Source organism: Stegodyphus dumicola, chromosome 1, assembly GCF_044657685.1.
Source record: "Stegodyphus dumicola isolate Sdum_Otavi_A_Nest chromosome 1, ASM4465768v1".
Classification (NCBI taxonomy): domain Eukaryota; kingdom Metazoa; phylum Arthropoda; class Arachnida; order Araneae; family Eresidae; genus Stegodyphus; species Stegodyphus dumicola.
This window is the reverse complement of record NC_140768.1, coordinates 47302404-47318139: the sequence shown is the minus strand read 5'-3', so window position 1 is coordinate 47318139 and position 15736 is coordinate 47302404. Positions and strand designations below refer to the sequence as shown.

The 15736-nt window shown below is 32.2% G+C and overlaps 1 long non-coding RNA gene across 1 annotated transcript in view; it reads right to left on the bottom strand.

Annotated features, from left to right (window-relative positions):
* Nucleotides 1-15736, bottom strand: part of LOC118187685 (uncharacterized) — a 210221-nt gene that overhangs the window by 110272 nt on the left and 84213 nt on the right. Inside the window, exon 3 of the long non-coding RNA XR_004758001.2 lies at nucleotides 9827-9888. This is a non-coding gene — a long non-coding RNA (uncharacterized LOC118187685). The remainder of the gene's footprint in view (nucleotides 1-9826; nucleotides 9889-15736) is intronic.

Genomic DNA, 15736 nt, shown 5'->3' with positions numbered 1-15736 from the left:
TACTTAAAAAATATTTTTTCGAAGAAAACGTTAGGTGCATTTTTTCAGCAATACCATCATGTACGTATCCTGAAATTTTTAAATCAATAGCTATGATAGATTTTTTTTAAAGAGTGCGCGCAAGTATGAGAATCACCATTTTCAGAAAAATGGTTTTAAAGTTTCATAATTTCATAATTCATAAGAATAATGAATAAATTATTCAGTTCTTTTTTTTAGCTTTTCATTCTTTTCTCATGGTTATTAGTTTAAATATTTGAATACAAAATGACGTTATATCTTGTTACAAAGAATTAATAACTTGTTCGATGACTCTGTAAATTGAATACGTATCATATTCCTTTCATTATCGAAGCGAAGCAGAAATAAATACTACTAGAAGGTTATTTGTGACTTTATCTCCAGACAGCTATTGTTAGAGGATTCTGCTTCTTTAGTAACGGTTATATTATTATAAATAATAATTTCATAATTTTCAATATATTTTCTCTCAAATAACACTAAAGCAGGTTAAAACTGATCAGCTGCATACACCATACCCTCATGTTCTTCAATAGCTGTTACTGCAACAAAGTTTGGCTTTTTTCTTGCTCTGCGAGTATCCATTGTTAGACATCTCCGCCTTATTTCGGCTGACTGAATACAACGTTGATCAATGTCTGCTGCAAACTTGACTGCATTATCACTAATTCATAGTAAGTTCATTCATAGTATGTAATCGCCCAGCTTGATCATCGTTATATATAATAACTGTTTCATTCACTGCTGTCTTAACAATATTATAATCACACACGGAATTTTTAGGACACAATTCTCAAATCAAAGCATGCAACGATTCATTTGGATTCTGTGTATGTCCTCCTAAACACTTACTGGCATGCTAATATCTTTAAATATATCTTTGATAACATCCACTACTGATAGTGAAATTGAATTTTTATGTTTGTAAGATTTCAGATTTCCACTCAAACTCGCTCTTTGATATGTAACACCACGAACCCTGCCCTGTTGGGAAAAATTGTGAGTAGGTTCCACGACGGTTGAACATTTGTGGTCAAATATTGTCCATACCGTTTTTTGCATATATTTTACAGAATTGCAATGTTTTCTAACAACAGCACTTTCATAATAAATTGTCAATTGATTTTTAATATCATCCGTAAGGCGACCTTTTCCACTAAGAGTTTTACTGCCACTAAGTTTCTTCCCTTTCATTTCTTACTTCCTCTTTAGTAATTTACTGGCCATTCTTAAATGAATTTGTCAGACACATTCAATTTTACCAAAATACATGATGAAATTAAAGCAATCTACGAGTGAACATTCGTAAGCAGCTGCGCGTACAATGTAAACAAACTTCAGGTATGATTTAAATGGCCGATCTGGCAATATTTACCTCAGAATCGTTTCCTTTATTTCCTAATTCTTAAGGTTCTAATTCGAATATCGTAACGCCGTTTATTTTAACAGACTCAAAAAGTTTGCACTGTCTAAATTCCCCCCCCCCTCCCCAAAAAACCGATTTTTTTAAATGTGTGAAGGTGATGACTCCCTTTAGTAAATGTTCTATGTGATAACCCTTACTCTTTCCTATCTTTATTCACTATAATTTCCAAGAGAATACAGCCTTTTGTAATATCAGAAGAGGTATTTTATTCCATTGCTCTCGAATAACTTTCCAAAGTCTAGGAAGCTGTAGGTCGACATCTGAACAACCCGCTATTTGAAAGTTAAAAAGATCAAAAATACATTGGTGATACATCAGGAGATTAAGTAGGGATATGAGTGAAAGATATGCCTTGATACCTATTTCTTATTCCATTTTATTCGAGAAAATTAACAGTAGAATTTGACGTGTCGTTGCCTGCTTTGTCTTAATGCAGTTCTACTGTTTGATGGCACTGTGGGTAAAGAAAAAATATTTTATATTTGAAAATTGAGTATAAAATATGTTCCCATATGGTAATATGTGAAGTTGATCTTATCAGTTTTCTGTACTCTCTTTAATTTTTATTTGTCGTTATATCAAAAACCAGCAAGAATCATAAATCCCTTTGAAAAACTTTCTTTTGAACCATGTTCTAAAGATTCTTTCTTCTCTTTGATGATAATAAATGGATCTCGTTTCATTGCGGTCATTTAAATATACCCAAAATTCATGTATTGCGACAACATTTTTCTATTATTGTCCGGATAAATGTTTCTCATAAGGAATTCTGCAGCGTTCTGCGTTCGGTTGTAGAGACATTAGATTATTTTTTTAAAGCAGGAGCGATGAAAAACGAGCAAACGCCTTCGCCGGGAATCGAACCACGGACCTCAGGAATACGTGCCCAGCGTACAGACCACAACACCACAAACTAAGAAGGCGGGAGAAATATATTACATACTCCCCCTTTTAAAGGGCGACTGGGGTTTTAGGGGACCCAATCACCAAATCCTGGGTGAGGAGAGTCATCATCCACCACCCTTTTAGTTCGGGAGCCACTGTAGAAACATAAGGTATTTTTGGGAAGGAGGAAAGATGAAAAATTTGCAACGCCTTCGCCGGGAATCGAACCACGGATCTCTGGAATACGCGCCCTACGTGCAGCCCACCACACCACGAAGACATGCCGATAAGGGAGAAATATCTTATACGGCGATATGTAGTAGAGAAAGACGATGCACATTATGTTTTTTCGTCTTTTTAACATTTAAATCAGAATTAACCACTTTGTTTACAACTGACACTGAGCATTTTAATGATTTTGCAAGTGTCCTTTCAATGATGGATTTTCTTTTAACATTAAAGATCTTACTTTTGTAACATTCGAAACATTCCGTTTATTCCTTAGATTCTTATCTGGAACAATTTTTCCACTTGATGCTAAATTTTGAATTCTTTTCCTTTGATAATGTTACCTATCGTGGCTTTAGATATCGAAAAACCATGGCTTTCAGAACGAACGTTTCATACAAATAATGTTCTTCGGAAAGAACACAAACATAGCCAGCCTTCCATCCATTGCTTCTTTACAAGCGACATTTTGTAAGAGAACATAAACATTGAGTAGCGGATGATAATTTATACTTACAAAAATATTGTTGCAGTTGAAAAAAAAAAAAATGTCAAGTAGAAAAATGATTTTTACAGTAAAGCAAAATCGTCTTAAAAATGTGCGAACAGCCTCTGTGTAGTATGTTAAAGTACCGCAAAAATTACCTTACAGAAGACAACAGGACACACGGAAAATTTCTACAATAACTGTATAATATATTGTGATTGATATATAACATATAACATATTATGATTGATGCTGTGCCACATAACTTAAAACGCGAACAAAAAGGCGGTATCCAGTACAAAAATAATGGTAAACTGAAAATTTTTTATTATGGTTTCACACTTTAAAGCATGTAAAATTTGAAAATACTTCAAAAAAAACGTAAAATTTTAAAAAATTACAATCTCATTTTAGTAAGTTTATTTCAATTTAACATCTAATTTAACGTCTAACTCAATTTTATGCTAAATACTTAACAATTAGCCTAGTAATTTAAGAACTATTCCTTCAAGAATTCAAGGTAAAAATCAGAAAATCATGTCATTTATATTTAAACCCAGCTATTAAAAATGCAAATGCCGTACGACAGGTTCTTCCCCTTCAGAAAAAATAAAAACTTGCTGTATTTATAACTTCACTATAAATATGTAACTGCTCAGTAGAAACTTCAGCGCTTATTTAGTTAAGACTTAATTATCTAAGATTCATATATTTACTCATTGAAAGCTCTGTATTTATTTTGAAGCATCGCTTGCGCGCAACACTTGTAACAAATACTTTCACTCACCAGTGAATACAATTTATTTTGTATGAAGAATCCACGTAAAAACAATATATACGACTTCCGCGATTTTTAAAAAGGCTACAATCCTCTACCGTTTTAAAAGGTGCAGAATTGCTTTTCAGCCTCTTTTCACATTTCAGTGAATTTAATATTATGTGCAAATTATTAATTAAGTTATTCATGTTTTAAAGTTACATTTGTTTTGGCGCTATATCATTTATTATATAGCTATAAAAATTATTATATATCACTATGAATGGCGTGTCTCAAACTGCAGTTGAAAAGAGAGCAAAGTAAATCGCTTTACATTATACGTTTCATTACTCTGAATTTCCTTAAAAGCGTCTTTTAGAAGACTGGGGGATGGTTACATTTTCACTGCTTCGCACGCACACACACACACACACACACACACACACACACACACACACAAAAAAAAAAAAAAGAGAGAAAAAAAAGAAAAAAAAAAAAGAAGAAGAAGAAGAAGAAAGGGAATCTGGAAACAGCAATGGAAAATGAAAAGGTAACATGTTTTTTTTTTTTTTTTTTTTTTTTTTTCCCCACGCATATTTTTAACGGTAAAACTTTTCTATCAGCTACATTTAACACAAGCCGTTTACAAATATTTACATAAATCATACACTTCGGAGAAAGATCGCGAAACCTTTTAACCTTCACAAGAAAATCTACAGACGCCGGTTCGACAAGCACATTCCTCTGCTCGGTTCCGCCAACGGAATCAATTAAAGCCTTAGTACTAAATCCTCTAAACTCGTTTTATGTCACGCAACGTAACACTGAAGATTTTCAGCGAAGTTAGAATGGATACAGAATGAATAGTAAACAGCTTTTGATTTTTGCTGCAAAATGGCTTATGTTCATAAAAGGCTGTAAATTGTTTAGAAACACTATTAAGCAATGAAACTCATGCATTATAGGGGAAAAATAGGGATTTCAGTTAAGCTTTACCACGAAAATGCTAGATCGTTACAATATGAAGGTAGATTCCTTATTTTAGGTTAATGTCAGCTTCTGGCAGCAGATTATGAAAAGACTCATACAGATGAGCCAGTCGGCCATCAAGAACATAACACTCAAAAGAGCTACCATTAATTGGTACTAATATCCACTATGTCATTAAATTCTGATACATTAAACAATACTCTGTTGCTTGCATAGGGTTCGTAATGGATTGAATGCACGCAGAAGCGATGACGGTTTGATAAAATTTATTTTCAAGAAACACTACAGTTCTGGCACTTTCCATAAAATTACTCGTACAGCACTTCTCAGTGTGACAGTGCATCATCAATTGTTACCATTTCAAACTACTAAGAACATTAAACACAACGCAATGCAATGCAAAGTGAAGCTCTCATAGAGATCTCTCAATACTCCGAATTCAACTTTGATTTAAACTGAGAACAGATCCTCTCTCCGGTCTTTCAGTTTTCCACAGGCCGACGAGATACTTCAATACCTGCGATTTCTCGAAACTGCTGATAGGCATATACAGTTACATACATGAATCAAACCAATTACAGTTATACAGAAATCAATCCAAAATGCCACAAGTTTGGCGATTTTGGGCAAATTTTCGCCAAATTTGGCGGCCAATATTAGTCGCCAAGAAACATTGCCAGCTTGGCGCTATCTCGCAAATTTGTCGAGATAGATGGATTCTTTAACCTTATTTTCCCGGCTGAGCTTCGCGTTTTTGAGGCAGAGATGCTAAAATTTTACATATAATTTCACTAAAACTATTCACATATATTCAAAATTCGTAACATTATTGTACAGATGAAGAATTTATTTTTGTTCGTTAATGCCAGTTTCATTGTATGAGCATGGATAGAAGACAGCTAGCAAACAGCGACAGGAGGAAACGAGAAAAGGGAAAGTATGCTTGTATTACTGAACCATACGTGGTTGAGAGAAGGAGAAATACATTTATTTTATATGTTTAACTCTCATGATACTGTAGTGATTAATGTTATTAAAGAAGATAGCATTAAATTTGTATGTTAGCGTACTATAACGCTAACATTTCTAAAAACATTGTTCTAAACATTTCTACAATTTATTAAATCTAATATGAAAGTACTGCCTTTTATACATAGTTCATTGTCATCTCTAAGCCTTCAATAACGCTCTTGGTTTTTCCAATTCTGGTGAAAATGATCCTACTTGCAAAGCTGCTCATCTGTCTTACCATTTCCAGTTTAACTATCACAAATCAGATTTGCCTAAGGTTATAATGTGCTGTTTGGTAGATTATCTTATTTACTTTCAAACCATTTCACGGAAAAACACTATTTCTAAATAACAAGGGAAATCTGCATTTTAATTAAACATTACATATTATAAAATTCAAATCAATAATCGAGTGTATTTGTAACTACAATTGACAGCAATCAAATCAGCAACTATAAGTTAACTTCATATCAAATGATTAAAAAAAATCTTCCTCATATAAATTCAAAGAACTGAAGAATTTACGCGGCAAAATCAAATTTTTCATGGCATAATCAAACTGCTATACAATTTAATATGCAAGCAAAATCAAAAAAGAAAGCATTAATGTAGATAAAGGCTAATATTTTATAAGGAGTTTATATTCCCTTCTTTACAGTAAAATCTATAACAGAATTCGAAAGATTCACAAAATTCATTCTTTAAAATGAAACAAAATTTGCAAAATCACTCAGAAAATCAGAATCTTTTAAAGACAAAATAAAAGGAAACGTGAAACTGCACATCCGTATTAACAACATGATTGCGGTGCAAAATGTTAAAAAAAAAAGAAGAAAACGTATTGATAGAAAGACTTTCTTATTCGTTATTTTACATTTTTCTGAAAAAGAATTTTTCAATATTTAGGTACATTTTCTACAATTCTATCTATGAAACAAACCTAATTTTTTTCATAATGCAACTATATTTTGATTGAATCTATTTAAAGTCATCTCCAAGAATAAATGAAATAATGAAACCTGATTTTGAGTAAAAATATGTTATATGTTTTAAAAATTCGTTTTTTTTTTTATAATATTAAAAAATGTTCCAAATTTTTTAACTCTACATGTTAAAATAAAAATAGGTTCACTTAAATTTCTAAACATATCTACAAATATCAATGAAAATTACGCATAAGAAAAAAATTATTAAGTACTTAAATGCGATCACATATTTGAAATCTTGTTTCAAGTATCTGTCAAGATTTTTTCCCGAAAGTATAATATAGAGGCTAAAAATTAAAATTTTACTTTAACATAACAACAATAACGTGTAGTTTTCTATAAATAAAATATTTTTAATCCGCAAGACATTTTATTATAATGACAATAATTTAATTAATAAGGAAAATTTTCACGTATTTCGTTATCGAAAAGGTCTTATTCTCCTTAATAGCCTTTCAATAAAAACGAAAATAAAATTTACAAAACTTCACGAAATTTCTTTATATATTTAATTTTTCTTCTCAAACTAGTACGTTTATGCACTGACAACCAAAAATTCAATTTATTCACCTACCATCCGTTAAAAATTACAAGCTTAAATCAGAAAAGCTATATGATAATAATTACTTATACCACTTTACCCAACAGACATGAGATAGACGCGCTTTTAATGTCTTATCTTAACAATGTGCACAAATACGAGCATTTTCTTACACATTTATTATGATAATTGATGGAAATAAAGTTCTTAAGAAACGAGAAAGAGGGAGGGAAAAGAAGGTTACTTTCTTCAATCGAAACAGCACGTTCTGTGCGACTCTTGCCCCGTAAAAAATAGCCTCTTTACTTTAAATTTTCTATTCTCACTCATAATATGCTTAACATCGCCTTAAAGCTCTATGATACTTAACGCGTTATTTTCGAAGGAACGAAATGGATATCAGAAAGCGAAATATCATGGCAAAGGTAAAATAAAGTACTAATAAAATTCAAACGTAAAGGCACATCTATTTAGACACCTCGTAGAAAGTTAAGAAACTTGCACAAAATCTGAAGACAATTCAATTAGAGCTAAACATGCATGCTCAGCTAAACATATACAACATAGAATGGCAACACAACTTCATGAAATTACTGCAACACAAAGAAAACTATTATATACCGAACAAGCCAAAACTAACACAAAGACGTTCACTGTTTACTCAAAACACAACAATAATTCACAACTCATGACGGAGTGTTCGGTTTCATTTCATCAAAAACTATTTCCAGTAATTTTAGAATAGCCGTACCCATTTTCTGATAGTGATCCGAATGTTCCCACTATTTTTTATCGGCACGGTAACTTCCAAGTTCGTAAGCCTGTACATCTACAGATGGGCGAGACCATAAAATTAACAAAAACTCCTTGTTATGTACATAGTCTCATACTTACAAAATAGGTCGGTAAATTATTACGACTACAGTGATGATGGATAAGTGATGATGGCAGATTATCTTATAGTCAAGTTAACTTAGAAAATGATTATTTATATAATTAATTTTCAATTAATATAATTATTATCAATTAATTATTTATATAATATTACATTAATTATATAAATATTAGTTTTTACGTTATTTATAAAGTGATAAAATGTGTTTTTCCATTTTCATATACTTAAGATTTGCTTTGGTAGGTAATTTTAATCATTCCCTTTCTCCTGCTATTTTATGCCAAACAGCATTTGAGCGGTGACTTCTAGAATAACTAATTAACAGTACATCGCATTAATTATCGTTTCAGAATTAAACATCCATAAATACAGTATACTGAGCATAAAATCATATATTAAAATGAGCTGCTCAAAATAGCGATGCCCAACAGTACAGGAGGGTGGAACTTGTAATATCACTCCATCATACATTAACGCCATAATACATATTTAACACAGAAAGGACTCAATTACTCAAGACAGTTATTCAAAGATTATACATAACCCCCCTCCCCCCAATTCGTTCGTCTGCGAGACAGGCTTACTAAAATATGCTCCGCAAACAAAATGGCACAATTAGCTTTCAGGATGGGTAAAATCCGCACCACATTTAACCTCCAATACCAAATATTGAAACCCTATCAAATTAGAAAAGATGGCTCTTCTCAATAAGTCAGGTTATTTAATTACGGCAAAGCCTCAAGGGCTATCTGCGAAAGGGGAGGGATGCTTTCGTGGAAAACGATCTAAGGGAAACTGGCTTGTAAACACATTACACATGGGGAAAACCGCAAAAACGCCCATGCAGACAGCCCGTTCGCGGGATTCGAATATCGGACCGAACTACCAGTGTTCAGCGACTTTACCGCTCGGCCGCTGGTTGGTGGGCCCCCTCAATAAGTTACAATACATATGCTAAAGATCACCAAGTACGCATCACAAATACGTATGCCTTCAATCATACATGCAACAAAAAACTGGTCGTAAAAATTACGCACCTGAGTTTCACGTGCCACAACTCAGAGTTAACAAGAAAGAAGTAAAGAATTATGTTACAAAGAATACACAACAACGGTGAAAAATATTCAGATTCAGACAATATTATGCTTGCTGGAGAAATAAAATATACATAACAGATAAAGCGGTTCCTTATATTATTTATTTACAGTCATATGTCTGCCACTGCTATTCAGTTTGCTGAATAGAAGTAATCCGTTATATGTCACATGTGTGCTGAAATGAAGAACATTTTCTTACATTATTATTCACTCAAAGTATCCTCTAAATTCCTTAGTAAATATAGTTTATCCTAGTACAAATTACATTATTTATACGGAAAACTTCTCCCTCTTCAGACAGAATAATTAACTGATTTTCATTTCATAAATTCATTCAAAAGTCTCATGACTTATAAATTATGAAAAATACCAAGATTCGGTAATTCTAAATACTTTTCTGGTATTTTGTGGGTAACACGTTTTAATTTTTGTTATTTTAAAGTTGTTAAAGTTCATGAAGGCACATATTAATAATGTAAACAGAAAGAGGACGAATACTTACAGAATTATACAATGTTTTTCTTCGGTGATGCTTTTATATTTTCTTTGTCACTGCGTCCAAATCTGAAATAAGATTGGATAAGTAAAATTTCACATCATAAAGATACTTAACATTCAAAGGCATTGTGTATGTATTTACAATTTTGACACACACACAACATATCTGAGCATTACGCACTGAAAATAAGAAATTACTCAACACATACACTTAACATATGATTTTACTAAATCCCATCAACAAAAAGTAAAATAATAAAGATCTACTAGTTAACTGCATTAATAAGAAGCAAAATAATAAAGATTTAGCAGTTAATTGAATTAATAAAAAATACTCCAAAATATTTATTTATAAAAAAATCTGGCAGGGTTCGAATATTAACAATCGCTCACAAGAGTTCTTTTAAAATTTAATATGCTTTATCAGCAAGATTACAGAAAGAGATGACCCAGGCTGAATAGTGAAACATTTTATAGGATATTAGATAAACATGCAATCAGACTATGTTATATATCTTCTGTTTTTATTTAAAAAATGAAAACTCCGTGATGTAATTTTATAAAAATATTCAATGGTTGTAATTGCATGTAGTATGAATTAAATGCATTTCTATTTACATCAATCAGATTAAAAATTTAAGAATACTATTCTGAAGAACTGCATTTTTGCTTTTATATATTCTAATTTCTTCATTAATAACAGACAGATTAAATATGAAAGAATAACATTATAAGTTTCACCGAATAGTCTCTAATGAAATGTGAAACGACGCATTATAAATGAATATTGGTTATAGAATGCAAAATCGTATTTCGAGACTTTAGCCCTTTTAGCTAATAATTAATAAAGATTAAGTAATCAATAAAAAAACAAGAAGAAGAAAAAATCTGAAAGTTTTCAGATATTTGTATTTTTTTCATTTACAGACAGATACACGTTTCAAGAGCATTTAGGCTAACGCAACTTTGGTTTGAAAATTTTTAAAAACAGCATATGTTTAGGATTTCCGATGGACAGTCTCGCGCGCTGGAGATAAAAATGATTTGTTCCCTAGACTTGTTCCCTCTCGTTTTGAAATAGTTGAGTTTTTAATCAAAAATTCGTTAAAGATTTACAAAATATGAAATGGATAATAAAACAAAATCCAAACTCAGGCATCAAAGTGCTCATATTAGGGTGGAGGGCTACGTTATTCAAAATCTGATAGCTCTAGGTACCGTTGCTTTTCACAGTGTGAAAAACATACATACCCTCACGCAGATTCTTTATTATATAATTTCTTTAAATATAATACAGGTTGATAATATTTGGTGGCAACAACTTGAAAAGTGATTTATACTTTTATAGTGATTCAACACAAAATCTTGTTTGGAAAATAACAGTCCTTCTAGGCTAACGCCATTTAGGATACAAATGGGTAGAAATAGAATAAAAGAACTTAATACTAACACTTCTCTCTACCTATCATAAACATATAAATATAATTTATGTGAGGAATGTATAAGCAGAGTAGGAAAACACTTCATACTTAAGATATCATACGACTTAAATGTATTTAGAAAAAGTAAAATAATGAAAGACTTACTGCTGGTTACCTGCATCAATACGAAGTAAAATAATAAATATTTATTAGTTCAAAAACAAAACAAAAAAAAAAAAAAAGTTTTATTTTTCGTCAGTTATCAGATAACAGCTTTGGAGACTATAGATTATGATAACAAATTAAGCGGCCGTCATTTTACGGTACAGAAGGAAAGTACACGTACAGAAGGAAAGTTAATGATTTAATAATACCATTACGTTTATAAAGCTTCTAGCCATTTGAATTTTAATAATAAAGATAAAAGTGATGACATGATTTGGACTTGGTTTAGAACCTGAAAAAGTACAGGAAAAATCATAAATAGCTTTGCTAAATAATTTTATCGTTATTACAGAAAGTAGCTTATATTTGTGCTACAAATTGCACATCATATAACGTGAATCTATGTACTTAAATAAGAAAATTAAATGATTAATGTAAAGAACTATTAAATTAAATATGTCAAAATCAACTAGAGAAAAAGTATTTACGAAGGAAGAATAATTTAAAGAAAATACTCTATTTTGTTCAACTTTTACGAATGGCGTAGTTTTTATCGCGTTTTTTAATGAGCAAAACTGATAAACCTTTTTAATTCTCTACAAGCGGGAATTTCTGTTAAGAATTTAAAAATATTAATAAATAAAATTAAAAATAATAAGAATGCCACCTTTCTATTTGAGAGATCTAATGGCATCTTCTTCATTACTGGAAAATGTTTTAATTATTTCGGACTATTGCTATTATTGAAAAATACATCTAAACGTATCACTACTACTCAACCTTTCTTCAGTATTCATTTTAGCATGAGGATTTCAAGTAAAAAATGCTTCATACATTTGTAAGAACATAAACACTGATGCAGGTTTTTTTTCTTCAGTAGCATATACGCTGTTCATAAGCAGTAATTCAGTTACCAATATGGGATACTTAGAAATCATTGCCCAATTGTAAACGTTATTAACTTTTGCTATATAAATACTAAAAAAAAAAAAAAAAAAAACACCATACGTAAGTTTTATTTCTGAAGTTTTACTGTAAAATGCTCATATTTCTAACGTTCAGTATGAGTACAGTATTTCGCGTCACATGTGAAAACAACTTTCGAACACGATGAAAATATTCCTCAATTCTGCAATAATTCTTGTCGATTTCTTCTATAATTCGGACTCTTAAAAGGATTTTCATGCTGCTTTTGACAATAAATGATAATATTTTTTAAATAAAGCCATAAAATTCAATCGTGCGAGTGAGGGGTCAAGTCAGGTACGCATCTCAAGGAAACGAAATGGCGAAGTTATTCGATTACACATTCAACAATGAAGAGAAAAGCCACTTAGATTCAAAATGTAAAGAAAATTATATAAATAAAACTTTTATAAGCTAAAAAACTGTAAACATATATGAAGTACCAGCAATGCTAAACGATAGAAAAATTATTTGTTTCTTTGCTGATTGAGATTTGTGCTTTATAATATGAATTTTGAGACAGCTTTCTACAGTCTGATAAAAAAAAAACAGGTAAGACATGTTTCAAACTTCTTACTAATCCAAATCTAAAACTATCCGTAAGGGCTGGATGTTTAATTAAGTTGCTTTAAGTTCTTCCATTGGTATTAATACGAACAAAAAAATGAAACTGAATCGTTGAATACCTGAAAAGTTTTATAACCAATAAAATGGAAGGAATAATAATAAGATTACTGTGTTTGTTTATGAAAAGAAGAATGTCGTCTTTTATGGCGCGAAGAAACACTTGGAAGAAGTTTCATCAATAAAAAATAAATAAATGATGGTCGAAGTTTCTTTCCTTTCCAAGTTCTCGCAAGAGAAATATTACCCAGGAGATAGCACGAAAAGGCTGCCTCTAAACGTGCCTTATTTATTATTACTAAAGTACGTTTTCATTTTTTTCATGTTTTCCAACTTTATCATCATCTATATGCATTTCATTCTTCTAACATCAAAAAGGTGAATCCCCACAAAATTTTACGGCGGTTATGCTACACTATGCTATCGGCATTTACCATCTGTTCGCCGTGAAAATTACTGTTACTGCGAGGTCTTTGTCTTCCAAAAAGCTTAAGGATATTTCTAAAGAACTACCATTAAACAAAGTATAAAATTTATATTTTCTTTTTCCCCCTTCTACTAACATTATCTACTACTGATTAATAATCTCAACAATTCAAAAAGATATTGTTACGAATTTTGAACACATATAAATAATTTCAATCAAATTATATGTAAAATTTTAGTATCTTCTGTATAATGTAACATGAAATTCCTCAATTCGAAGCTCTGCCGAAAAAATTAGATTACAGGGGCAAGTCCCTTTAACATTGAGGTAAGTGGCTATTTTGCTAAATTAGAGAGATATCGCCAAGATGGCGATGGTTTTGACGACTAATGTCTGTCCCAAATTTTTGGTGACCATTTGAAAGACATTTTGGTTCGGTTCCTTTATTGGTACAGTAATTGAATTTTAATTGGTACAGTAATTGAATAATTGTAATTGATCCTTACATACAACTGTAACGGTATATGCAATTTTAACCGTACGAAATTATTTTTCTCTCAAACAAAATTGTCCTATTTCTAGTTGCCTTTCCTTCGCATCTAAGCTTGATATTTCGCCCTGTGTGCAGAAAGACTTTGCAGGTGCAAAACAAGGTAGCTGTCTGCTCTTGTATATGCCTGCCAGTAATTTGAAGAAATGGAAGGCACTAGAGATTTCTCGGCGGCCAGGCAAAAACTATATGAGCACAGAGACAACAGCAGTTTTTAGTTCAGAACTGAAGTCGAATTATTGAGAGATCTCAGTACGAGCTTCGCTCTTTGGATGCTCTTTGCAATGTGTTGTGTTTAACATTATTAGCAGTTTGAAGCTGTAACTACTGATTGTGCTTCGCCCTGCTGAGAAGATCTGTTCGAGTACTTTAGTGGAATGTTTCAGAACTGTAGGCTATTTTTTTTGGAAAAATAAATTTTATCAAGCTGACAAATGGTTCTGTGTGCATTCAATCGATCAAGAACCCGTATGCACACCGTAATATAAATGCCGTTCTAATTAAAAAAAAATATTTGATTTAAAATATATCCCTTTGATATCTTCCATGAATATTTGCAGCGTTGTTGTAATAAAAAAAAATTAATGCAATATATGAAGTGAAGGATTTATTATTTAAATTCATTTTGTAACAGTAGGAACCAACTTACGATTTTGCTACCTTAAAATATTTGCCTTCTACTATATTTCATTAAGACTTTAGTGCACACAGTGTATATAGAACAAAAAAAAAAAAAAAAAAAAAAAAAAAGTCAAAATGGTCACGCAGCCATCGTGTTAAGCTAGTTAATAAATCTCTTTCGAAAGCATTACGAATGTTGGCTTTAGCCGCTTAACTATCACAGCACATACTCTACAGAAAAATACTGAAAACAAGCCCAGCACATAACACTCTGCAAAGAAAAAAAAAAAAGTCTCAGAATTAGTATAAAGCTTAAACGGAAGATGATGAATCATTTCTCCTTTCGGATTTAAAATGCACAGAATATTTTTAAAAGACAAAATTTCTTCTTCTCCCCGACACACGGGAACTTAAACAATTTTAAAAAGAACTTTTCACGTTGTTAAAAATATTGAACACAGGGAAAACTAGAATACTGTTACAAAATGTCAAGGCGCAGTGAGATGGCTTCCCCGCAAAGCAGTTTTAGAGTTGCCATAAAACGGCAAGGGTTGCCATATTTGGCGAGAAATCGCCCATTTGGCGACAAAATTGGCGATATATCATGGACGGTTGGAGAACCTTCTGGAACAAATTCTTACCGGTTTAGCCCAGAATGTTCCCAAACACAAGCCAAAAGCTATATAAGCACTGCTGGTCCGCAGTCAGTCTGTGCGTCTCAGAGAGTTGGTGTCTCGTCTAGCGAGTCAATCCCTGCGGAGTCGATCGAGTTGACAGCCGGGCAGCGAGTACCGAGTGGGTCATCGAGTTCACCGAAGGAGTCTCTTAGTGCATCGTCGAGAGAGCGTGCTAAGCTGCGGGAACGACTGAACCGAAGATTCGGAGCGGTGCTCTGTGTGTCGTCGAGCGCATCGCGAGTTGTAGCGTGGAGTTCCAAGAACGAACAAGCAGAGTCGGGAGCTGTAGTACTCCGGAAAGCAGAGTCGGGTGCTTTGCAGGAAGCTGTCTCCACCGCGCTTGCCTGATAACCTGAAGGCTGTGTCGCTGATCGTGTCATCGTGTTTATAGTAGTTCATCGACGACTGTAAAACGTGTTTTGGAGCTGTCCTGACAATACTGACTAATAAAGTGTGTTTCGAT